Source organism: Hemiscyllium ocellatum (assembly GCF_020745735.1).
Source record: "Hemiscyllium ocellatum isolate sHemOce1 chromosome 27 unlocalized genomic scaffold, sHemOce1.pat.X.cur. SUPER_27_unloc_3, whole genome shotgun sequence".
NCBI classification, from domain to species: domain Eukaryota; kingdom Metazoa; phylum Chordata; class Chondrichthyes; order Orectolobiformes; family Hemiscylliidae; genus Hemiscyllium; species Hemiscyllium ocellatum.
The window spans coordinates 907,061-933,780 of NW_026867498.1; the positions used below are offsets into that span (position 1 = coordinate 907,061).

At 47.4% G+C, this 26,720-nt stretch overlaps 2 protein-coding genes and 2 pseudogenes across 2 annotated transcripts in view; 1 reads left to right on the forward strand and 3 right to left on the reverse strand.

The window, feature by feature from the left end:
• LOC132808048 (zinc finger protein 91-like) overlaps nt 1–6,408 on the reverse strand; it is a 61,589-nt pseudogene extending 55,181 nt beyond the window's left edge.
• The window catches only part of LOC132808041 (zinc finger protein 664-like), a 156,238-nt gene that overhangs the window by 128,227 nt on the left and 1,291 nt on the right, over nt 1–26,720 (reverse strand). The window lies entirely within an intron of this gene.
• Nucleotides 1–26,720, reverse strand: part of LOC132808032 (zinc finger protein 239-like) — a 134,362-nt gene that overhangs the window by 91,266 nt on the left and 16,376 nt on the right. The window lies entirely within an intron of this gene.
• LOC132808047 (zinc finger protein 383-like) lies at nt 16,439–17,395 on the forward strand (annotated as a pseudogene).

The window sequence follows — 26,720 nt, forward strand, 5'->3', positions numbered from 1 at the left end:
AAAGCTGCTAGCCCGATCTCGCGCAAAGCACAAAAAACAAACTGTTCACCCGTGCCTGCGCAGAGGAGAAATTTCACTTGGAATAGATCACAAAATAAGAACTGTTACCAGTCCCACAACTCATGTGTATCCCATGGACAAAGTTAAAAATCGCACAACACCAGGCTATAATCCAACAGGTTTGTTTGGAAGCACTAGCTTTCGGAGCGCCGCTCCTTCATCAGGTGGCTGTGGAGAATGAGATCATGATCACAATTTATATCGAAAGGATTCTAGTGTCATGGAAATGTGACACATCAAACAATTTTAGATTAAATCTTTCACCTTTAGAATGGGTTTCTGTTCTTTAGCATGTTAATCCCAGAACTTGTTTTTTGTTACCTACTCAAGAATGTCATTCAAATGCAGAGCTTTTCTGACAATAAGTGTGAATTCTGACTGCACCCGAATGTTGAGTCAGACTGACGTTTTGCTTAGAGAAAAACTCTACATTTAAATGTCATTTTTGAGAAGGTAATTTATAGATTAGAGTGTAAAGGTTCGGGTGGATTGGCTGTGGTAAATTACCCATAGTGACCCTAGATGTGCAATTTAGGGTTTTTTTAGATTAGATTAGATTAGACTTAGTGTGGAAACAGGCCCTTCGGCCCAACAAGTCCACACCGACCCGCCGAAGCGCAACCCACCCATACCCCTACCCCTACATTTACCCCTTACCTAACACTACGGGCAATTTAGCATGGCCAATTCACCTGACCCGCACATCTTTGGACTGTGGAGGAAACCGGAGCACCCGGAGGAAACCCACGCAGACACGGGGAGAACGTGCAAACTCCACACAGTCAGTCGCCTGAGTCGGGAATTGAACCCGGTCTACAGGCGCTGTGAGGCAGCAGTGCTAACCACTGTGCCACCGTGCCGCCCTCATGGTTGATGGGCCATGGGATGGATGTGGGCGAGATGCTCTTCGAAGGGCTAGCATGGAATAAATGGGCTGAATGGCCTGCTCCCACATTGTTGGCATTCTATGACTCACCCCACAAAGGAGCATTTTATCTGCATCAATCCTGTCAAGCCCCTTTCAGAATTCTACTGGTTTCAATAAGGCCACTTCAATAAGATCCCATTTGTCTGCATTTGGCCCATGTCCCTCTATTCATGTACTCATCCAAATGTCATTTAAAATTTGTAACTTCATCTGCATCTACCACATCCTCATCCAACTTCATTCCACGTGAAAACTGCCTTCTGTCAAAACCTTGCCGCTCAGGTTCCTTTTAAATCTCTCTCCTCTCACTTTAAAGAAATGTGCCCCCTAGTCTTGAGCTCCCCTACGCTAAGGAAGAGCCCTTACCTCCACTCCCCATGATTTTATCAATCTCAATGATGGCACCCCTCAATTTCCTGTGCTCCAGTGAATAAAGTCCCAGCTTCTCCTGATAACTCAAACCCTCCCTCCAGTCTTGGCAACATCCTGGTAAATCTTTACTCAACCCTCTCGAATAGAATTCTCACATTCTGCACTCCTGAAACATTTACAATTTCTAACGATACTGGCTGCTCATTCACTGATCCAACTGATAAGCGACATGGGAAGCTTAGTGCAGGAGGCTGAAAGGAATGAGTAGCTTTAAAACCAAAACCTCTTGGAGCTCAAAGCCTTCAATGAGAGTCTGAGCTCGGCGTTAAGTTCACTTCACCTTTATTGTGACCCAACTTTGTTAAAGCTTCAAATCCCCCTCAGCAAAAAGGCAGAGAAAAAGTAGCTGCTTTTTAAACAGCTCAAGATCAAAGCACACTCACTCACGCTTATACACCCACCCAACCTCACTGTCTTCACTATTGGTCAGCACCGAGATGTCCCTTTCTAATTGGATCCTTGGTATAGCCGTAACCCGGAGGAAGCATTGCCTCACTGAGCAATTTCAACCCATACCCTGTATAGCGCCATCTGCTGCAGCGGGATTCAAACCCGGGTGTCCCGGGAGCTGGGCTGATTGTCATTATTCACTGGACTTTCAGCCTTCACTCCTTCAATCCCCCTGCGATGGAATGTGAACTCGCTGGTGCCTCCGGAGGTGGGAGGAGCTGATGAAGGCCTTCCCACACTTGGGGCAGGGGAATGGCCTCTCGCCAGTGTGGACCCGCTGGTGGGTCAGCCTGTCGGAGGAATTGCTGAAGGCCTTCCCGCACTCGGGGCAGCTGAAGGGCCTCTCCCCCGTGTGGACCCGCTGGTGCCTCAGCAGGTGGGAGGAGCGGGTAAAGGCCTTCCCGCACTCAGGACAGCTGAAGGGCCTCTCCCCCGTGTGGACCCTCCGGTGAGTCAGCAGGGCGGAGGAATTGCTGAAGGCCTTCCTGCACTCGGGGCAGCTGAAGGGCCTCTCTCCGGTGTGGACCCGCTGGTGGTTCAGCAGGGCGGAGGAATTGCTGAAGGCCTTCCTGCACTCGGGGCAGCTGAAGGGCCTCTCCCCTGTGTGGACCCGCTGGTGCCTCAGCAGGTTGGGGGAATTGCTGAAGGCCTTCCCGCACTCGGGGCAGCTGAAGGGCCTCTCCCCCGTGTGGACCCGCTGGTGGCTCAGCAGGGCAGAGGAATTGCTGAAGGCCTTCCTGCACTCGGGGCAGCTGTAGGGCCTCTCCCCCCGTGTGGATCCGCTGGTGCCTCAGCAGAGAGGAGGAATTGCTGAAGGCCTTCCTGCAGTCTGGGCACCTGAACGGCCTCTCCCCTGTGTGGACACACTGGTGGTTTAGCAGTCCAGAGACCTGGATAAAGGCCTTCCTGCACTCGGGGCAGCTGAAGGGCCTCTCCCCAGTGTGGGCCCGCTGGTGCCTCAGCAGAGAGGAGGAATCCCTGAAGGCTTTTCCGCACTTAGGGCAGCTGAAGGGCCTCTCCCCCGTGTGGACCCGCTGGTGCCTCAGCAGAGAGGAGGAATTGCTGAAGCCCTTCATGCACTCGGGACAGCTGAAGGACCTCTCCCCTGTGTGGACCCACTGGTGGTTTTGCAGTCCAGAGACCTGGGTAAAGGCCTTCCCGCACTCGGGGCAGCTGTAGGGCATCTCCCGCGTGTGGATCCGCTGGTGGGTCAGCAGGGTGGAGGAATATCTGAAGGCCTCCCCACAGACTGGGCAGGTGAATGGCCTCTGCCCGGTGTGACTACGCCGATGAATCTCCAGGGAAGATGGAAAACGGAAGCCTTTCCCGCAGTCACCACACTTCCATGGTTTCTCCAAGAGGTGGGATTCCTCGCGTTTCTCCATGGCCGAAGTGTGGAGCCACTCCCTGCTGTGAATTCCTCTTTCCAGGCTGTATAGTTATTTTAGGCTCCACACTCAGTGCACTGCAATGGTAGGGTCTCTCATCCAGTCCCGCTGATGCTGAAAACGTACTTAGACAGGAACCAAAAAGCTTTGCTCCTTCTCACAGAATCATCGATGAAAACCGTTGCGGTCCCGATGGATTGAGTGACTGTCAGACATTGACGTCAAAGTGAGGACTGCAGACACTGGAGAGTCAGTATTGAAAAGTGTGGCGCTGGAAAAGCACAGCAGGTGAGGCTGCATCCGAGAAGTAGGAGAGTCAACGTTTCGGGCTTAAGCCCTTCATCTGTTGATGTTGAAACTTCCGCCTTCAGATTTTCAAATACAGTAGCGCCTCGACTTATGAACTTAATCCGAAAAGTTCGCGAACTGAATTAACTTTTCCCATTGTTCGGATAGCGTAAGAATGGTTGGATGGCTGTTCACAGCGCACACGCCAAAGACGAACTGAATGAGATCACGCGGGGCCCGAGAGCTTTTGTGTTCGTACCTTCAATTTCGTACGTACGTTGAAGCAAAATTTTACGTACGCTCCTGTTCGTAAACCGATTTGTACATGAACGGGTTTGTTCGTATGTCGAGGCGCTACTGTGCTCTGTAAAAAGAGATTACAAAGGTCATTAGTGCAGGGTAGAAATTCAGAACAAGCAATTCTACTTTCTGTGGAATATTCTTTTCTTTTGTTATTCCACAAAATTGAAAGCACCATCCCACTCTCTCTCCCCCTCTGTTCTCACTCGGCTCGAACTAATTCTCCTGAAGGTGCTGATTCAGGATCTTACAGGGACAGAAAAGCAAAAACATCAAGACTGCCGTCTCTCTGAACTTTGGATACCTCCACCTGAAAGCTAATATCTTTCACAACACTGGGATACTGCTGAGAGTGAGCAGGTCTGATTTTGGGAAGCAAAAAGAAAGTGTCAATTCAGGGTGAACCTGCCACGCAGCTTCTTGAGGAAGGACCAGACACAAAATGGTTAACGACCCCAGGAAGGTGGGAGCAAAATGAGACGTCAAGGCATTAACATTGAAAGTAGAGAGAAAATGAACCTCCTGACTCTGGCAAATGCCAGAGTCATAGAGATACACAGCACAGAAACAGACCCTTCTGTCCAACACAATTGTACTGACCAGATATCCTAAATTAATCTAGTCCCATTTGCTGGCATGTGGCCCATAGCTGGGATCATCCCCACCCCCTGTCCTGAGACCTTGATGCCTCCAAGCTGACCCTTGAAGGTTTCGTTTGTCCTCCATTCTTTCCCAGTTGTCTTTTGTAGGTTTTGAAAACTCTCCCAATCCTCTGAGTTTAGGATTTGGGAAGTTATGTTGTGGCTGTACAGGACATTGGTTAGGCCACATTTGGAATATTGTGTGCAATTCTGGTTTCCTTACTATCAGTAAGATGTTGTGAAACTTGAAAGGGTTCAGAAAAATTTACAAGGATGTTGCCAGGGTTGGAGGATTTGTTCTATTTGGAGGCTAGGGCTGTTTTCCCTGGAGTATTGGAGACTAAGGAGTAACCTTATAGAGGTTTACAAAATTATGAAGGGCATGAATAGGATAAAGAGCCAAGGTCTTTTCCCAGGAGGGGGTGGGTCCAGAACTAGAGGGCATAGGTTTAGAGTGAGGGGAGAAAGATACAGAAGAAATCTGAGGAGCAACCTTTTCACACTGAGGGTGGGACATGTTTGGAATGAGCTGTCGGAGGTGGAGGTTAGTACAATTGCAATATTTAAAAGGCATCTGGATGGGTACATGAATGGGAAGGATTTTGAGGGATGTGCGCCAGGTGCTGACAGGTGGGACCAGATTGTTGGTTGAGTTGGATGAGTTGGACCAAAGGGTCTGTTTCCATGTTGTATATCTCTATGACAGGTTGGACTAAAGGGTCTGTTTCTGTGCTGTATGACTCTGGAACCATTCTATACTGGTCTTAAACCATGTTCTCGCCTTCCCCCACAAACATCCACTTCTTTGTTCAAAAATCAGATGACCTCAGCCTTGAATATACTCAATGACACCCTAACTGCAGGAAGACATCCCACTTGTGAACTCAATTCCTCTTGCTAATATAACACGTGCCTTGCCAATTGCTTCCTACATCTGTCTGACAACTGGCAGTGACTGGAGTAGGAGGACACTGAGGCCTCTTTGCCCATCCACACATCAGTCTAGATGAAGGGCTCGTGCCCAAAACGTCAACACTCCTGCTCCTGAGATGCTGCCTGACCTACCGTGCTCTTCCAGTACCACAATGTTTGAGCCTGATCTCCAGCATCTGCAGTTCTCACTTTCTCCACATTCAAATACATCTCCATTTAAACAATGCACCTCCTTTCTGTTTTTCTTTGCCACAGCCAAAGCTATAATTTCATATCGTGGTCCTGTGTTTGCCAATTGTGGTCCTCTCTATATCGGGGAGAGCGAGCGCAAACTTGGGGAACGGTTCACTGAGCATCACAGCTGGGTCCACAGAGCCGACCAGACCTCCCAGTCACCACCCATTACAATTCCCTTTTCTGACATGACCATCTTTGGCCTCCTCCATTGCCACAACGAACCTAACTGCAAATTGAAGGGACCACACCTCATCTTCCAGGCAGCCTACAGCCTGAAGGACTCAACGTTGAGTTTTCCAATTTCAAAAAAACCTCCCTCCTTGTTCTTTGCCAGCAACCCCATGCATTCCTCCCATTGACCAACCAGGTCGTAGCCTCTACCTGTCTTGACCCATCTCCATTTCACTCCCACCCCCTTCATCTGCAGCTTCTCCAGCCAGTCCCAGCCCCAGCCCCGAGGAAGGGTTACACCTGAAACGGCGACTTCTCCACCTCCTGTCTATTTTGCAAATTGAGACACAGACCTGGACCAGCGTTTCCAGAGTCTGTCCCCTTCCGGATTCACTCTCTTTTCTTTCAGTTGCTGCAAGTCAACAACTGAACCCCAGAATGAAAAATACATGGAATGGGAGCAAAATAGTGCCGTACTCACAGATCTGGGACAGAGGAAGGAATGTGCAGTCTGGGTAAAGCTCTATCTTTATTCAGAGAGAGAGGATCAGGAGCTGCAGCTTCAGAAGCTCATGGTCCGACTTCCGCATTCAGACAATGGGCTGACTCTGATTGACAGAAGGACCAGGCTCCTTCCGGTCCTCCAAGGTTGCGTATTGGTCCATCAAAAGAAGGTTTCGCGCCTTTTTTGCGTACAGCGATGAGCATGCTCAGTGTTTTGCTGACACTGGTAAGCATGCGCACTGCGTTGCTGACACTGGCAAACATGCGCAGTATGCTCTATGGGGATGGTGTTCCTGACAGATTTTAAGTGTCCAAATGCCAACGGGATGAAAAGATAGAGCCACAATTGTTTGGAATGAACTGTCAGATGTGGTGGGGGCTGGTACAATCACATCATCTGGATGGGGATATGAATAGGAAAGATTCAGAGGGATAAGAGGCGACATGCTGGCATCTGGTCGACGTAGACTGAAGGGTTTGTTTCTGTGCTCTACAGCTCTGTGACTCTATTTTCCATACTATCTAAAAATAAAGAGCATGAAAGCATGGGAAGTGTTAGAGCATGGAGACCATTTCCAGTTCATAGAGTCATAGAGAGATGTACAGCATGGAAACACACCCTTTGGTCCAACCCATCCATGCCGACCAGATATCCCCATCCAATCTAGTCTCACTTGCCAGCACCCGGCCCATATCCCTCCAACCCCTTCGTATTCATATACCCATCCAAATGCCTCTTAAATGTTGCAATTGTACCAGCCTCCACCACTTCCTCTGGCAGCTCATTCCATACATGTACCACTCTGCATGAAAATGTTGCCCCTGAGGTCTCTTTAATATTTTTCCCCTCTCACCCTAAACCTATGCCCTCTGGTTCTGGACTCCCCAGGGAAAAGACATTGCCTATTTATCCTATCCATGCCCCTCATAATTTTGTAAACCTCTATAAGGTCACCCCCCCCCGCCACAAGCCTCTGACGCACCAGTGAATCAGCCCCAGCCTGTCCCTATATCTCAAATCCTCCAACACTGGCAACATCCTTGTAAATCTTTTCCGAAGCCTTTCACATTTCACAACATCTTTCCGATAGGAAGGAGACCAGAATTGCATGCAATATTCCAACAGTGGCCTAAGCAATGCCCTGTACAACTGCAACATGACCTCCCAACTACTGTACTCAATACTCTGACCAATAAAGGAAAGCATACCAATCGTCTTCTTCACTATCTTATCTACCTGTGACTCCACTTTCAAGGAGCTATGAACCTGCACTCCAAGGTCTCTTTGTTCAGCTACACTCCCTAGGACCTCACCATCAAGTGTATAAGTCCTGCTAAGATTTGCTTTCCCAAAATGCAGCACCTCGCATTTATCTGAATTAAACTCCATCTGCCACTTCTCAGCCCATTGGCCCATCTGGTCCAGATCCTGTTGTAATCTGAGGTAACTCTCTTCGCTGTCCACTACAGTTGCAAAGGATAGTGGAACACTCTTACACCAATTAGCAGAGTAAGGTTGAGGCTGAAAGGTCACTATGGCAAGATGAGATAACACAGTTAGTAAAGTTAGCCTCATCTGCTAACTATCATTATTGGGACAATAAATATTTGGGACATGACATTAAATATCTAATTGTTAGTGAGTAGAGTCAGTCTGCTTGAAACTACTGACAATAAATATCTAATCATGACATTAGGAAAATATTAAGTAGGGTCTAGAATGAAAGACCGTTGTTGCAAAAGCTGACATTAAATCTCTAACCGAGACATTGGAATAACATGAAGTAGAATGTACAACTAAAGAGATAATGGGAACTAACATCACTGGCTTATTGTGTAGCTAGACTGAGGTACGTTGATAAATATAGTTGGACATGCTGATAAGCTAACACAAACATGATTAAAAAAAGATATTTTAAAACTGCAGACCCTGAGGTTTGTGGGCATTCGAGAATCTGCTTTTCGAGTGTCACGGTCTTTTTGTTTGCAAATAAACGACCTACTTCTTGAAGAACTCTCTGCGTCTCCTGGTCGTTCTCTGCATTTTATCCACGACAACAGTCGGAACCAATTTCATGGTAATAGGAGAGAAAGACTGGGGGGGACAGAGGGTGGGTGAGAGAAAGACTGGGGGGGACAGAGGGTGGGGTGAGAGAAAGACTGGGGGTGCTGGACAGAGGTGGGGTGAGAGAAAGACTGGGAGGGACAATGGTGGTGTGATTTTTAACTTCGTACACCCCAGTCCAACACCGGCATCTCCAAATCGGGGACATAGTTCTTTGAAAGTTGCATCATTGCTGGACAGGGTGGTGAAGGAGGCGTTTGGCACACTTGCCTTCATTGTTCACACCGTTCAGTGTAGGAGTTGGGACATCACATTGAGGTTGTACAGGATATTGGTGAGACCACGTGTAGAGTACTGAGTACACTTCTGGTCGCCCTATCGACGACCACAAGTTGACTGGTGACCTTATTTCGATTTATAAAGTCATGGGGCGTGTAGGAAAGGTAAATATCACAGGGGGGAAGAAAGGGTGGATCTCCCCTTTTTTTACTTCTCTTGGCACTTGGACACAAATTCTGTCAGGAACAGCAGCATCACCAGAGAGCATACTGCGCGTGCTCCTCGCCGCACGCATCGCGACTTTCTTTTGGTGGGCCAATTGGAAGCCCTGGAGGACCGGAAGGATATAGGTCCTCCTGCCAATCAGAGCCTTCCTGTTGTCTGAATGCAGAAGTTGGAACACGAGCTTCGGAAGGTGCTGCTCCTCTCTGAATGAAGATTGAGTTTGTTCCAGACTGCAACCTCCTTACTCCGCCAGTACACCGCTCTCTTCTCAACTCCTTTTTCATTTTTTTTTCATTTTGGGCTTCAATTTTTGACTTGCACCAACCGAACGGAAAGGGAAATGAATCCACGAAGTGGGACAGAATCCAGAAAAGGTTTTCATAAACAGAGAGTGGTTCATGTATGGAATGAATGTCCAGAGGAAGTGGTGGATGCACGAACAGATGCAACCTTTAAAAGACATTTGGATAAGTACATGAATAGGGAAGGTGCGGGGGGATATGGGCCAAACATTGGCAAGTGGCACTGAAACATAGTCAGCATGGAATAGTAGGGCTGAAGGGTCCGTTTCTGTGCTGTCCAACTAACTGTTCTGTCGTGGTCTTAAAACTTTCTTGCCTTCCACTTTAAACGTGGTTATTGAACCTGCATCCAACACATTAACCACTGTCAACAAAAAAGAAAACCTCATCCACACAACATAAAAATCCACACGCTGTTGTTCAAAAAACAGATGAACTCAGCCTTGGATATATTCAATGACCCCCTAACTGCAGGATGACATTCCCACTGCTAATCCCAGTTCATCTTCCGAATATACCACTTGCCTTGCTGATTGCTTGTGCATCTGTCTGATGACTGGTGTAGAAGGACGCTGAGGCCCCTTTGTACATCCATGCATCATTCCTGATGAAGGGCTCGGGCCTGAAATGTCGACTCTCCCACTCCTCCGATACTGCCTGTTCTGCTGTGCTTTTTCAGCCCCACACTTTTAGACTCTGATTCCAGCATCTGCAGGTCTCACTTTCTGCACATCGCACGCTGAGGGTTAACCTTTATAAGGGGCAAGGTCTTTCCCCAGGGTAGGAGAGTCCAGAACCAAAGTGGCATAGATTTTAGGTGAGTGGGGAAAGGGACATGAGGGACAACCTTTTCACACAGAGGGTGGTGCATGTATGGAACGAACTGCCAGAGGAAGTGGTGGAGGCTGGAACAGGTACAACATTTAAAACCCATCTTGATGGGTACATGAATAGGAAGAGATTAGAGGGATATATGGGCAAATGAGACAAGGTTAATTTAGGATATTTGGTCAGCATGGACGTGTTTGGCTGGAGGGTCTGTTTCTGTGCTGTTATCCGGGAATTGTCTCTGGTGAATGCAGAAGTCTGGTTGGACTTTCAGAGCAGCTTTCCAAGATGGGTTGCCCTTACTGGGAGCAAAAGAAGTTACAATGAAGTATTTCGTTTGTGAGACAGCAACTGAGTGAGTGAGTACATCTGGGAGTTTGGTGGAAAGTGGGAATTTATTGCACTGTGGGGATGAAGCCCTACCCTACCCAGGATGAGACCAGGCCTTGAGTTGAGGAGAGTAGATTTAGGACAGAGATAAGGAGGAACTGCTTTTCCCAGAGAGTAGTCAATCTATGGAATTCCCTGCCCAAGGAAGCAGTAGAGGCATCTTCATTAAGAATATTCAAAACACAGTGGAATGGGTATTTGCATGGTATGGGAATTAAGGGTAGTTGGGACAATGCAGGGAGGAGGATCTCAGATGACGCATATATCAGTCATGATCATAATGAACGGTGGAGCAGGTTCGATGGGCCAAATGGCCAACTACTACTTCTTTTACTATGAAACTCTAACCCTGCATTTCCCATGGCTACCCCATCTAACCTTCACATGCCTGTACATTATGGACAATTTAGCATGGCCAATCCAAATCAAGGCCGGTGAGCAATATAGTGATGTGGAAAATGATCAGAGAACAATAGAAAGGGACAAGGTGAGTAAATGTACCAGCAATCAAAACCGGATTCTGAAGATCACAAAACGTGAAAATAAAAACGATGTATCTGAATGTGTGGTGCATTGTAACAAAATTGACTGCACACATTGAAGAGAATAATTATGATCTGAGACTCCTTACAGAGGCATGGCTTCAGGATGACAAGGATTGCATCCTGAATATCAAGGTGATAGTCAAATGGGAAGCGAGGTGAAGGTAGAGGCTTGGCGCTGCTCATCAAAGCACTGATCACAGGGAAGTCTAGTGTTAGCTTGGATTCAGGTCCTGATTTATCTGTCCTCTGATGTCCCTGTACCCACAGAGTAAGATATTGGTCTGTTCTGCTCTGCTGGATTTCTGCTGAAGCTTTGACCCCCCACCCCTACACCTTCTGGAACAATAAAACATTCAGTCAATTCAGACCCAAGCCACAATCCCCAGCCTGTCAACCATCCAGACACACAGTGTAGTCCGAGCTGGGACTTATGATTTATAACAGCTATGATTTATAACAATATTTATGCCAGCAGAATTAAAGCATCTGTTATCAAGTAGACATCGGGATATACAGCACGCAATAGACTTTACTCTGTCTCATTCACACACATAAACATGTACATCCATGGGGGTGAATTTGTATTTGCAGAATTATATTTGCAGATACATTGTATTTTTCGCAAAAAATGCACAACCTGCAGGCTGTTTAATCAGTTTGACCTATACTGATACCTTCAGGGATTTCTGAACTTGGACAGCAAGGACCCTTTGTTCCTCAGCACTCTGTAGTGATCTACTATTTATTACTTCCTTCCTTCTCTTATTAAATTTCGCAGAATGCCTGGAGATTAAATTCCATAGTTCTGCCCCATTTACTAGCTGATAGATTTCAGAGTGTAGCCAGGGACCATCCTCCTCCCGAGGAACAATACAACCTTTCCAGCGTTTATTCCTGGACAGAGGAGGCAGTGTTTTCTCCAGCTGAGCAGTGTGTTTGTTAGCATGTCCAACTATATTAATCAAAAGTTCCTCACGCTTGCTACACAATAACCAGTGATGTTAGTTCCCATTATCTCTTTATTTGTGCCCTCACAGTTTTTCCTACATTCTACTTAATGTTATTCTAATGTCACAGTTGGAGATTTAATGTCAGCTTTTGCAACAACGGTCTTGCATTCCAGACCCTACTTAATATTTTCCTAATGTCATGATTAGATATTTATTATCAATAGTCTCAAGCAGGGTGACTCTACTCATTATTAATTAGATATTTAATGTCATGTCCCAAATATTTATTGTTCCCGTCCTGTCAATCATACTTAGCAGGTGAGGCTAACTTTACTCTATTCCTGAGATGCAGCCTGACCTGCTGTGCTTTGACCAGCAACACATTTGCAGCTAACTTTACTGAATGTTATCTCATCTTGCCATAGTGACCTTTCAGCCTCAACCTTACTCTGCTAATTGGTATAAGAGCTTTCCACTATCCTTTGCAACAAATTGGCGGTAGTCTCCATGCTCTAACCCTTCCCATGCTTTCATGCTCTTTATTTTCCATACTATCTAAAGATAGACTCAGAGTTGTAGAGCACAGAAACAGACCCTGCGGTCCACGCTGACCAGATGTCCTAATTAATCTAGTGATCCATTTGTCAGCATGTCGCCCCTTACCCCTCTGAATCTTTCCTATCCATATCCGCATTCAGATGCATTTTAAATACTGTAATTGTACCAGCCTCCACCACTTCCTCTGGCAGCTCATTCCATACACATACCACCCTCTGTGCGAAAGGATTGCCCCTTCGGACCCTCAGAAATCTTTCCCCTCTCACCCTAAACCTATGCCCTCCACTTCTGGTCTCGGTGCCTTGCCCCCACAACAAGGGGAAACGTCATACAAAAGTTGAGCAGCCAGACAAAATGCAAAAGGAATAAAATATCGAGCCGCAGGGAAAAAAAATTGTGGCTCTATCTTTTCACCCCGTTGGCATTTGGACACTTAAAATCTGTCAGGAACACAAACATCCCCATAGAGCATACTGCGCATGTTTGCCAGTGTCAGCAACGCAGTGCGCATGCTTACCAGTGTCAGCAAAACACTGAGCATACTCATTGCTGTACGCAAAAAAGGCGCGGGACCTTCTTTTGATTGACCAATAGGCAGCATTGGAGGACCGGAAGGAGCCTGGTCCTCCTGCCAATCAGAGGCAGCCCATTGTCTGAATGCGGAAGTTGGACTCTGAACTTCTCAAGCTGCGACTCCTGATCCTCTCTCTCTGAATAAAGATTGAGCTTTACCCAGACTGCACATTCCTTCCTCTGTCCCAGATCTGTGAGTACGGCACTCTCTTATCTCGCCCCCTTTTCCATTTCTTTTTCATTCTGTAGTTCAATTGTTGACTTGCAGCAACTGAAAGGAAAGAGTGAATTCGGCAGGGACAGACTCCGGAAACGTTGATCCAGGTCTGTATCTCAATTGGCAAAATAGTTAGGCAGGAGGCATCAGATAGTGGAGAAGTCGACGAATCGGTTGTAACCCTTCTTCAGGGCAGGGGCTGGGTGCAGAAGCTGCAGAGAAAAGGGGGTGGGGGTGAAGTGGGAAAAGGTCAAGACAGTTAGAGGGTACGACCTGGTTGGTCAATCGGAGGAATGAATCTTGTTGGTGGCAGGGAGGAGGGCGGGGATAGGAATGGAGTCAGGGAATGGAGAGGGAGGATTTTTGATATTGGAAAACTCAACGTTGAGTCCTTCGGGCTGCAAGCTGCCCGGAAGATGAGGTGTTGTCCCTCCAATTTGCGGTTAGATTCGTTGTGGCAATGGAGGAGGCCAAAGATGGTCATGTCAGAAAGGGAGTGGGAAGGAAATTGGAATGGGTGGTGACAGAGGTCTGGTCGCCCTCTGCGGGCACAGCTGCCATGCTCAGCGAATCGTTCCCCAAGTTTGCACTCGCTCTCCGATATAGAGAAGACGACAATGGCAAATGCAGTACCACAATATGAAGTTATACCCTTGGCTGTGGAAAAAAAACGCAGAAAGGAAGTGCATTGTTTAAATGGAGATGTATTTGAATGTGGAGAAAGTGAGAACTGCAGATGCTGGAGATCAGGGTCAAACATTGTGGTACTGGAAGAGCACGGTAGGTTAGGCAGCATCTTAGGAGCAGGAGAGTTGACGTTTTGGACATGAGCCCTTTATCAGGAATGATGTGTGGATGGACAAAGAGGCCTCAGCATCCTTCTACACCAGTCACTGTCATTTGTCAGACAGATGTAGCAAGCAATCAGCAAGGCAAGTGGTATATTAGCAAGAGGAGAAAGTGAGGACTGCAGATGCTGGAGATCAGAGCTGAAAATGTGTTGCTGGAAAAGCGCAGCAGGTCAGGCAGCATCCAAGGATCAGGAGAATCCACGTTTCGGGCATGAGCCCTTCTTCAGGAATGAGGAAAGTGTGCCAAGCAGGCTAAGATAAAAGGAAGGGAGGAGGGACTTGGGGGAGGGGCGTTGGAAATGCGATAGGTGGAAGGATGTTAAGGTGAAGCTGATAGGCCGGAGTGGGAGAGGGGGTGGGGGTGGAGAGGTCAGGAAGAAGATTGCAGGTTGGGCAGGTGGTGCTGAGTTCGAGGGTTGGGACTGAGACAAGGTGGGGGGAGGGAAAATGAGAAAACTGGGGCTCAAGGGCAGAGGAGCGGGAAGTGGTCCAACTAGTCATGGAGATGTACAGCTTAGAAACAGACCCTTCGGTTTAACCCGTTCATGCCAACCAGATATTCAACCCAATCTCATCCCAACTGCCAGCATTTGGCCCATATCCCTTCAAACCATTCCTATTCATACACCTGTCCAGATGTCTTTTAAATGTTGCAATTGTACTGGCCTCCACCATTTCCTCTGGCAGCTCATTCCATACACGTAATACCCTCTGTGTGAAAAGGTTTCACCTCAGATCTCATTTGTATCTTTTCCCCTCACCCTAAACATATGCCCTCTAGTTCTGGACTCTTTTCTCCCCGACCCCCTCCCCTGGATAAGGCTTTGTCTATTTATCCTATCCATGCCCTTCATGATTTTATAGGTTACTCCTTAGCCTCCAACGCTGAGGGGAAACAGCCCTCGCCTCCCTATCGATCCTCCAACCCTGGCAACATCCTTGTAAATTTTTTCTGAACACTTTGAAGTTTCCCAACATCTTACCGATACTAAGGAAACCAGAATTGCACACAATATTCCAAATGTGGCCTAACCAATGTCCTGTACAGCCACAACATAACTTCCCAAATCCTATACTCAGAGGATTGGGGAAGTTTTCAAAACCTACAAAAGACAACTGGGAAAGAATGGAGGGACAAACTGAACCTTTGAGGGTCAGCTTGGAGGCATCAAGGTCTCAGGACAGGGTGGGGATGATCCCAGCTATGGGCCACATACCAGCAAATGGGACTAGATTGATTTAGGATATCTGGTCAGTACAGGCGTGTTGGACAGAAGGGTCTGTTTCTGTGCTGTACATCTCTATGACTCTGGCTTTCCACTAACTTTTGCCACGTCAATAGGTTCACTTTCTCTCTAATGTCGGCGTTAATGCCTTGACGTCTCATTTTGCTCCCACCTTCCTGGGGACATTAACCATCTTGTGTCTGGTCCTTGCTCAAGAAGCTGCGAGGCAGGTTCACCCTGAATTGGCACACTTTTTTTTGCTTCCCAAAATCAGACCTGCTCACTCTCAGCAGGACCCCAGTGTTGGGAAAGATATTAACTTTCAGGTGGAGGTATCCAAAGTTCAGAGAGATGTCAGTCTTGACATTTTTGCTTTTTCTGTCCCTGTAAGATCCTGAATCAGCACCTTCAGGGGAATTAGTTAGAGTGGAGTGAGAACAGAGGGGGAGGGAGAGTGGGATGTGCTTTAAATTTTGTGGAATAACAAAAGAAAAGAATGTTCTGCAAAAAGTAGAATTGCTTGTTCAGAATTTCTACCCTGCACTGACAGTGATGACTTTTGTAATCTATTCTGACAGAATTTTTGAAGATTTGAAGAGGGAAGTTTTAAAATCAACAGATGAAGGGCTTATAACCGAAACATTGACCCTCCTGCTCCTCGAATGCTGCCTGACACCCCTGTGACTTTCCAGCGCCACATTTTTCGACTGACTCTCCAGCATCTCCGGTCCTCACTTTGATGTCAATGTCTAACAGTCACTCAGTCCACTGGGGCCAGCAAAGATTTTCGCCGTGATTTCTGAGAGAGGAATCAAAGCTTTTTGGTTCCTGTCTGAGTATGTTTTCAGCATCAGTGGGACTGGACGAGAGACCCCACTGTTGCAGTGCACTGTGTGTGGAGCCTGAAACAGCTTAAAGAAGGCCTGGAAAGGGGATTTCACGGCAGGGAGGGGCTCTACACGTGTTTGTGTGCAGCTGAAGCTTTGGCCATGGAGAAACCCGAGGAATCCCGCCCTGTGGAGAAACCGTGGAAGTGTGGGGACTGTGGGAAAGGCTTCTGTGTCCCGTCTGCCCTGGAGACTCATCGGCGCAGTCACACCGGGGAGAGGCCATTCCCCTGCACCGACTGTGGGTAGGCCTTCAGACATTCCTCCTACCTGCTGGCCCACCAGCAGGACCACACGGGGGGGAAGACCCTTCAGCTGCCCCGAGTGCGGGAAGGCCTTCGTGTTTTTCTCCGCCCTGTTGGCCCACCAGTGGGTCCACACAGGAGAGAGGCCGTTCAGCTGCCCAGAGTGCGGGCAGGCTTTTACCAACAACTCCACCCTGCTGAGGCACCAGCAGATCCACACGGGGGAAAGGCCCTTCAGCTGCCCTGAGTGTGGGAAGGCCTTCAGCTATTCCTCCACCCTGCAGAGCCACCGGCGTGTCCACACCGGGGAGAGACCCTTCAGCTGCCCAGAGTGTGGGAAGACTTTCAGCAATTCCTCCAACCTGAGGACTCACCGGCGGGTCCACACTGGGGAGAGGCCCTTCAGCTGTCCTGAATGTGGGAAGGCCTTCAGCAATTCCTCCGACAGGCTGGCCCACCAGCGGGTCCACACTGGCGAGAGGCCATTCCCCTGCCCCAAGTGTGGGAAGGCCTTCACCCCCTCCTCCAACCTCCGGAGGCACCAGCGAGTTCACGTACCATCGCAGGGGGATTGAAGGAGTGAAGGCTGAATGTCATTATTCACTGGACTATCAGCCCAGCTCCCGGGACTCCCGGGTTTGAATCCCGCTGCAGCAGATGGCACTATACAGGGTATGGGTTGAAATTGCTGAGTGAGACAATGCTTCCTCTGGGTTACGGCTGTACTAAGGATCCAATTAGAAAGGGACATCTCGGTGCTGACCAATAGTGAAGACAGTGAGGTTGGGTGGGCGTATAAGCGTGAGTGAGTGTGCTTTATCTTGAGCTGTTTAAAAAGCAGCTACTTTTTCTCTGCCTTTTTGCTGAGGGGGATTTGAAGCTTTGACAAGGTTGGGTCACAATAAAGGTGAAGTGAACTTAACGCCGAGCTCAGACTCTCATTGAAGGCTTTGAGCTCCGAGAGGTTTTGGTTTTAAAGCTACTCATTTCTTTCAGCCTTCTGCACTAAGCTTCCCATGTCGCTTATCAGTTGGATCAGTGAATGAGCAGCCAGTATCGTTTGAAATGGTAAATGTTTCAGGAGTGCAGAGTGTGAGAATTCTATTCGAGAGGGTTCAGTAAAGATTTATCAGGATGTTGCCAAGACTGGAGGGTTTGAGTTAGGGGTGCCATCATTGAGATTGATAAAATCATGGGGAGTGGAGGTAAGGGCTCTTCCTTAGCGTAGGGGAGCTCAAGACTAGGGGGCACATTTCTTTAAAGTGAGAGGAGAGAGATTTAAAAGGAACCTGAGCGGCAACATTTTGACAGAAGGCAGTTTACACGTGGAATGAAGTTGGATGAGGATGTGGTAGATGCAGATGAAGTTACAAATTATAAATGACATTTGGATGAGTACATGAATAGGAAGGTTTAGAGGGACATGGGCCAAACGCAGACAAATGGGATCTTATTGAAGTGGCCTTATTGAAAGCAGTAGAATTCTGAAAGGGGCTTGATAGGATTGATGCGGATAAAATGCTCCTTTGTGGGGTGAGTCATAGAATGCCAACAATGTGGAAGCAGGCCATTCAGCCCATCTATTCCATGCTAGCCCTCCAAAGATCATCTCGCCCACATCCATCCCATGGCCCATCAACCCGAAATTGCACATCTAGGGTCACTGTGGGTAATTTAGCACAGCCAATCCATCTGAACCTCTACACACTATTCTATAAATTAGCTTCTCAAAAATGTCATTTAAATGTAGAGTTTTTCTTTAAGCAAGACGTCAGTCTGACTCAACATTCGGGTGCAGACAGAATTCACACTTATTGTTAGAAAAGCTGTGCATTTGAATGACATTCTTGAGAATGTAACAAAAAACAAGTTCTGGGATTGACATGCCAAAGAACAGAAACCCATTCTAAAGGTGAAAAATTTAATCTAAAATTGTCTGATGTGTCACACTTCCATGACACTAGACTCCTTTCGATATAAATTGTGATCATGATCTCATTCTCCACAGCCACCTGATGAAGGAGCGGCGCTCCGAAAGCTAGTGCTTCCAAACAAACCTGTTGGATTATAGCCTGGTGTTATGTGATTTTTAACTTTGTCCATGGGAAACACATGAGTTGTGGGACTGGTAACAGTTCTTATTTTGTGATCTATTCCAAGTGAAATTCCTACTCTGCGCAGGCACGGGTGAACAGTTTGTTTTTTGTACTTTGCGCGAGATCGGGCTAGCAGCTTTTAAATCCTTATGTTAAGCAGTTGAAGTAAACTGTCGATCAGCAATTGTATTCCGAGAGTGGTACTTCCAGCTCTGGTAATCCTGTTGCATCAGAGAGAGGGAGAGGATGTCACATCTAAAGAGCAAACTGAAAAGTTATTTCGCTTGTTGAGTCAGTTCCTCACTCAGATGAGACGGGATACTGCTTTTAATGGATCATAATTAAATGCTACAATGGAACACCTTAAATTCGAGATGGTTTGAAAGGGAAAACAGAACAGTAACTTTGAAAAGAGATATTGTTCCATTTCTAATCTTGGGTGACCCATGAGACATTTTTACTGAGAGCTCCATAATCATCTTCCTGCTGGATTTTTTTCAGGGCAAACAATTTCTGGTGAGAGAAATTCTGCATCCTGGGAAGGCGAGAAAATAAAAAAATCAGGCTGTTAAAAGCATTTTAACTGTGGGTCCATGAGCTCTCGTGGGAGCAGTGCATTTGCCAAAAACATTTCTGACTGAAAGTAGTTTCCCCACTGAACGTTAAACAGGCATTGAGAACGTTGCGCATTATAGTGTGTTCCTGAGGACCGGAGGAGGATTGAACTTGCCAACGTGAACCACACTTTGCAGAGAGAGGAAATTTCTCCGGATGGAATAGGTTGATGGAAGTCAACAATTGTCAGATTATTTCATGCAAATAACAGCTGGTATAGGGAACACCTAGAAGAGGGGCGTCTGTAATGAGTACACAGAAACAAACTCTTCAGTCCAGGCCAGCCAGATATCCTAAATTAATCTAGTGACCCATTTGCCAGCATTTGGCCCATAACCCTCTGAATGCTTCCTATTCATGTCCCCATCCAGGTGTATGGTTTTCTTCGGAGAATACTTGGGTGAGAGCCAAGATATGCTATTCCTCAGCCTTTCCCCACTGAGCTTGACCTTTCCTTCATGATAACTGGAGCTGGAGAAGCCTGAAAGCTGAAAAGGATTCCTGGGGATAAAAAACTTTTCCTTTCAGTTTCTACAAGTCAATAATTTATAGAACCCCTGCAGTGTGGGAAGAGGCCTTTCGGACCAACCAGTCCACACCAACTCTCCGAAAAGCAACCCATTCAGACCCATTCTCCTATTACTCTACACTTACTCCTTAGTAATGCACCTAACCTACACATCCCTGATTACAATGGGGAATTCACCTAACCTGCACACCTTTGGATTGTGGGAGTAAAACCCACAGCCCTTGAGCCCAGCATTAAAAATAAATGGAAAACGGCAGTGGCAAAAGAGAGCGCCGTACTCACAGAAGTGGGACAAAGGAGGGAAGTTGCAGTCCGGCGTGAAGGTGAATCTTCATTCAGAGGCAGAGAATCAGCAGCAGGTTCGGAAACTCATGGAGCACCTTCCGCATTCAGACAACATGGGGGGTTCTGATTGGCAGGAGGACCGGTCTTCTTCCGGTCCTCCTTGGCATTGTATTGGTTCGTCAAAAGTAGGTCGCGCGCCTTTCGACGGAGAGCAAGAAGCATGCGCAGTGATTTGCTGACACCGGCAAATATGCGTTGTGCCTTACTGACACCGAGGAGCATGCGCAGTATGCTCTGTGGCGATGCCATTATTACTGACGTTTTTAAGCGTCCAAATGCAAATCGGGGAAAAAAAGGATAGAATCCCATTTTTTCCTGTGGCTTCAGATTTTATTCCTTTTGCATTGTCTGGCTGTTCAACTTTTTAAATGCCTTTTCCCCAGGGTAGTGGGAGCGAGTCCAGAACTTGAGGGCATAGATTTAGGATGAGGGGGAAAATATTTAGGAGGAAGCTAAGGGGCAACTCTTTCACACAGAGGGTGGTGTGTGTTTGGAATGAGCTGCCGGAGGAAGTGGTGGAGGCTGGTACAATTACAGCATTTAAAAGGCACCTGGATGGGCATATGAAAAGGAAGGGTTTAGAAGAATATGGGCCAAATGCTTACAAATGGGTCACTACATTAAATTAGGATATCTAGTCAGCCTGGACTGAAAGTCCTTGTGTCCATGCTTTACAACTCTATTTCTACATAGTTGGAACCAATTTCACGAGACTAAGTATAGGCCATTCACCCCTTACAGCTTGTCCTGAGCTGTAGCCTAACTGCGCAGACTTCAATAAAAGTTTCAGAAAGATTTCAGCAGCTCTTTTAAAAAAAAAATGCTTTCAGACGTTTCTGAATATGGTTTTAAAAAAATCACACAACACCAGGTTATAGTCCATGGGGGAATGGATTTGGGCACGGTGGATACCGGAACGAATGGACAGGAGGCGCTGTTGGTGGAGGTGGGAATGGACAGGGGGCACTGAGGGTGTTGGGGGAAATGGACAGGGGGTGCTCTGGGTGGCAGGGGGAATGGATGGGGGACTTGTGGCTGGCGGGTTGAATGGACTTGGGGGGAAGCTGTGGATGATGGGGGAATGGACAGGGGGCGCTATGGGTTAAACAGTTGGTGCTGTGAATGGCAAGGGGGACTAGGCAGGGGCGTCGTGGGTGGCGGGGAGAATGGACAGGGGCACTGTGGGTGGCCGGTGTGGAATGGACAGGGAGCACTGTGGGTGGCTGGAGGAAATTGACAAGAGGCACTGTAGGTGGCAGGGGGAATGGATAGGGGATACTGTGGCTGGTTGGAGGAATGGACAGGAACTGATGTGGGTGATGGAGGAGACGGTCAAGGGGTGCTGTAGGTGGCAGGGGGAATGGACAGGGGTCGCTGAGGCTGGTTGGAGGAATGGATAGGGGCTGACGTGGGTCATGGACGGGAATGGACAGGAGAAAAGAGAGAATGTGGGGGGGGGGGAAAGAGAGAGAGAGAGAGAAAATGGACAGGGGGCAGAGGAAGACTGGGGGAACTGGGACAGAATGTGAGAGGGGCCAGAGAGAGAGAGAAAATGGGGGCATAGCGTATTGTGGAGGAGTGAGAGAGAATGGGGTGGGGTCCAGTGTGTGAGCAGAGACCAAATTGGGGGGGGCTGCAGAGTGTGGGAGGAGAGAGAGATAGAGAACATGTACGTGGGCAATTGGTGGGAAGAGAAAGGACAAGAAGCAGAAGATGGGGGGGGGTGGAGGGAACAGAATGGGTGGGTGGGCAAAAGGTGGGGGTGAGAGAGAGAATGAATGGCGAGAGGGTGGGAGAGAGAGAGAATGGATATTCTAAATCCCCACAGTGCAACAAATTCCTAGTTTCCACCGAAATCCCAGATGGACTCACTTAGTTGCTTGCTGTCTCCCAAATGAAATATTTCATTGTAATTTCTTCCGATCCCAGTAAGGGCAAAACATCTTTGAAAGCTGCTCTGAAGGTCCTGCCTTCACAACCACTCTTCTGCTTTCACCGAAGACAATTACAGTCAGATACCACAGAAACAGAAACATGGCCCAACTCGTCCATGCAAACCAGATATCCGAAATTAATCTATTCCCATTTGGCAGCATTTGGCCCATTTCCCTCGAAACGCTGCCTCTCCATGTACCCATCCAGATGCTTGTTAAATATTGCAATGATACCAGGCTCCACCACTTCCTCTGGCAGCTCGTTCCATACATGCAACACGCTCTATGTGAAAAAGTAGCCCCTCAGGGCCCTTTTAAATCTTTGCCCCCTCAGCTCAAACCTCTGCCCTCTAGTTTTGGACTCCCCTATCCTAAGGAAAAGACCTTGGCCATTCACCCCTATCCATGCCCCTTATAAAATGTTACCCCTCAGCCTCCGACACTACAGGGAAAACAGCCCCAGCCTATTCAGCCTCTCCCTCAAACCCTCCAACTCTGGCACCAGCCTTATAAACCTTTTCCAAACCCTTTCAAGTTTCACAACATCCTTCCATAGGATGGAGACCAGAATTACACACAATATTCCAAAAGTGGCCCAACCAAGGTCCTGTGCAGCTGCAACATGGCCTCCCAACTCCTTCACTCAATGCTCTTACCAATAGAGGAAAGCATACCAAACATCATCTTCACTATCCTGTCTACCTGCGACTCCACTTTCAAGGAACTATGACCCTGCATTCCAAGGTCTCTTTTTTCTGCAACACTCCCCTTAACTGTGTTAAGTCCTGCCTGCATTTCTTCACCAAAATGCAACACCTCCCATTTCTGCAAATTCAACTCTATCTGCCACTGCGTAGCCCTTCAGGCCATCTAATCAATTCTAATTTAGTGAACTCTCTTTCCTCTCTCATTCCCTAGAAACTGAATATCTCCATCCCTCACGCTCTCCCTCCATTTTCAATTTGCTGAAGCTAATCCTTGCTGCACCTCATCCTGAAGGGTCTGGCTTATGCTGATTAACAGGCCCACACTCAGGGGAGATCTAAACATACAGAATACTGAACAGCCTGGACAGAGTGGATGTTGGGTAGACGTTTCCATTGGTCAGAGAAACTAAGACCCGAGAGCACAGCTTTAGAGGAAAGGGATGACCTTTTAGAATAGAGATAAGGAGAAACCTCTTCAGCCAGAGAGCGGTGAATCTATGGAATTCATTGGCACAGAACATTGCAAAGGCCAGCTCACTGAGGATATTTAAGATAGTTAGGTTCTTGAGTATCAAGGGGATCAAGGGTTACAGGGAGAAAGCAGCAGAATGGGGCTCAGAAACTCATCAGCCACGATTGAATTGTATGAGCAGACCTGATGGGCTGAATAGCCTACTTTCTGCTCCTATGTCTTATGGTCTCTTGCTGTCCAGGACACAGAGAGAATTGGGAGCAGGAGTCAGCTATTTGGTCTTTTAAGCCTGCACCAGCATTAAACAGATCACAAATGGATATGGATCTCCCTACGTCGAGCAGCAGCTGGGACTTTGTTCACTGGAGTACTGGACGTTAAAAGGTGACCTTAGAGAGGTTTAAAAGATCATGAGGGGTACAGGTGAGGTGAACGGCAGGTGTCATTTCAAGATTAGGGAGCAAATGTTTAAGGTGAGAGTAGAACAATTTTGAAGACCTGAGGAGCACCTTTTTATTTTAAAAAGAGAGTGGTTCGTGTGTGGAATGAAGTCGAGAGGAAGTGATAGATGCAGGAACAGTAACGTTTAAAAGATGTTTGGATAAGTAGATGAATAGGAAAGGTTCGGAGGGACATGGGCCAACCACAGACAGGTGGGATGAGGTTAATTTGTGAATATAGTCAGCATGGATTAGTTGGACTGGAGGGTATGTTTCTACGCTGAATGACTGTCAATGTTCTGTACTGGTTTTAAAATTATTTTCTTGCCTTCCCACTAACCATCCACTTCTCTGTTGATCAAAACTCAGCCTTAAATATATTCAATGATCCCCGAACTGAAGAAAGAAATCCCCACTTCTGAACTCAATTCCTCTTGCTAATATACCACTTGCCTTGCTGATTGCTTGCTGCACCTGTCTGACAACTGGCAGTGACTGGTGTAGGAAGACACTGAGGCCTCTTTGGACATCCACACAGAGTCTTCGAGTCATAGACATGGACAGCATGGAAACAGACCCTTTGGACCAACCCGTCCATGCCAACGAGATATCCCAACCCAATCTAGTCCCACCTGCCGGCACCCGGCCCATATCCCTCCAAACTCTTCCTATTCATATACCCATCCAAATGCCTCTTAAATGTTGCAATTGTACCAGCCTCCACCACTTCCTCTGGCAGCTCATTCTATACATATACCACCCTCTGTGTGAAAAGGCTGCCCCTTAGGTCTCTTTTATATCTTTCCCCCCTCACCCTAAACCACATCATTCCAGATGAAGGACTTGTGCCCGATACGTCAACTTTCCTACTCCTTGGATGCTGCCTGACTTGCTGTGCTTTTCCAGCACTGCACGTTTTGACTCTGATCTCCAGCATTAGCAGTCCTCACTTTCTCCACTTCCCAATATATCACCATTTAAACAAGACACCTCATTTCTGCTTTTTTTTTCACAGCAAAGACTATAACTTCACACTGTGGTACTGCACTTGGCAGGTGTTTGAGGCACAGACCGGGACCAGCTTTTCCAGAGTCTGGTCTCTTTCTGGATTCACTCCCTTTCTTTTCAGTTGCTGCAAGTCAACAATTGGATCCCAGAAAATAAAAGAAATAGAAAAGGGAGTGAGAGAAGAGAGTGCTGTTGGACAGAGGAAGGAAATTACAGTCTTGGATGAATCTCAATCTTCATTCAAAGAGGGAGGAGCAGCAGCAGCTTCAGAAGCTCATGGGTCAAGATTGAAGTCATGCTGGAAAAGCACAGCTGGTCAGGCAGCATCCGAGGAGCAGGAAAATCGACGTCTCGGATTCAGACAATAGGGCTGCTCTGGATGGTAGGAGGACCAGACTCCCTCCGGTGTTCCAGTGCTCCTCATTGGTCCAGCCGCTAACACTATTCTTCCTATTACAGGGCGACCACAGCTATACTCAGTACTCCAAAATAAATGGCCTCACCAACATCCTGTACAACCTCAATGGAGAACAAAGAAAATTTACAACCCAGGAATAGGCCCTACAGCCCTCCAAACCTGAGCTGATCCAAATCCTCTGTCTAAACCTATCGCCCAATTCCTGAATCTGTATCCCTCTGCTCTCCAACGACTCATGCATCTGTCCAGATGCACCTTAAATGAATCTACTGTCCCTGCCTCTACTACCTCTGCTGGCAATGCGTAACAGACACTTATCACCATCTGAATAATGTACTTTCTGTGTGCATCTCCAACATGATGTCCCAACACCTGCTTTCATTGTTCACATGCTGAGTACAAGAGTGCTGAACACCTTCTTCACCCCTCTCTATCTACCAGTGATGTAACTTCCAAGACCAATGAACCTGAACACCTCCAGGTCTCTGTTCTACAACATGACCCAGGGCCCTACCATTACCTGTTCAAGTCTTGCCCTCCTTTGTTTTAGCAAGATGCAACCCCTCACTTATATCCGTACCTCTCTCATACACACACGCTCTCTCTCAGACATACACATACACCACCCCCTCAACACACACACCCTCTCGCAGGTTCATTCTCCATCACAATCTCACTTTATCAAGCAGGCACACATGCAAATACACGGAGTCTTATATACAAACTCTGACACACACTTCCCTGATGAAGGGCGTTTCCCCAAAACATCAATTTTCCTGCTCCTTGGATGCTGCCTGACTTGCTGCAGCACCACACACTCAATCCTAAACCTATTACCCTCTAGTTCTGGACTGCCCCATTCAAAGGAAAATACCATGTCCATTTACCCTATCCATGCCCTTCATGATGATATAAAAGCATATAAGGTCACTCCTCAGACTCTGGCAAGCTACGGAAAAAAGTCCCAACCTGTCCTTATGTCTCTCCTCATCCGGGTCGCCAAGACACATACCTGAGGTTATAAAGTCTGCTCCCTCCCTGGATTCACTCCAGTTGCTACAAGTGAGCCTGCTCCGTCATTCATTAAGATCATGGCTGATCTATCCATTGTCTCATCTCCTCCTCCCTGCACTGTCACAGGAACCCCTTAATTCCCCTACCAGGCCAAATCCCACCCGACTGTGTCTTGAATATACTTAATGAAGCTGCCTCTATTGCTTCCTTGGCCAGAGTATACCCTAGATTTTGATGCAGGTCTTTGCCTGAAACATCGATCTTCCTGTAATCTGGATGCTGCCTGACCTGCTGTGATTTTCCAGCACCACTCTAATCTAGACTATTCCATAGAGTCACGACCCTCTGGGAAAAGCAGTTCCTCATCTCTGTCTGAAAGCTACTCCTTCTAACCTGGAGGCCTAGTGTCACCCACCAGCAGAAATGACCGGACAGGGTAGGACTTCATCCCCACAGTGCAATGACATTGGGAAGATGTTTCCATTGGTAGGAGAGACTAGGACCAGAAGACACAGCGTTAAGAATAAAGTGAAAACCTTCAGGAACAGAGATAAGCGATGTCTCCTTTTCTGCTGACAGCGAGGAGCCTGGACAATGTATTGGTGACATGAGCGAGCAGGTGCACTGTTGTTCACACCGAGGAGCAGTCGCAATGTGCTCTGTGGCGAT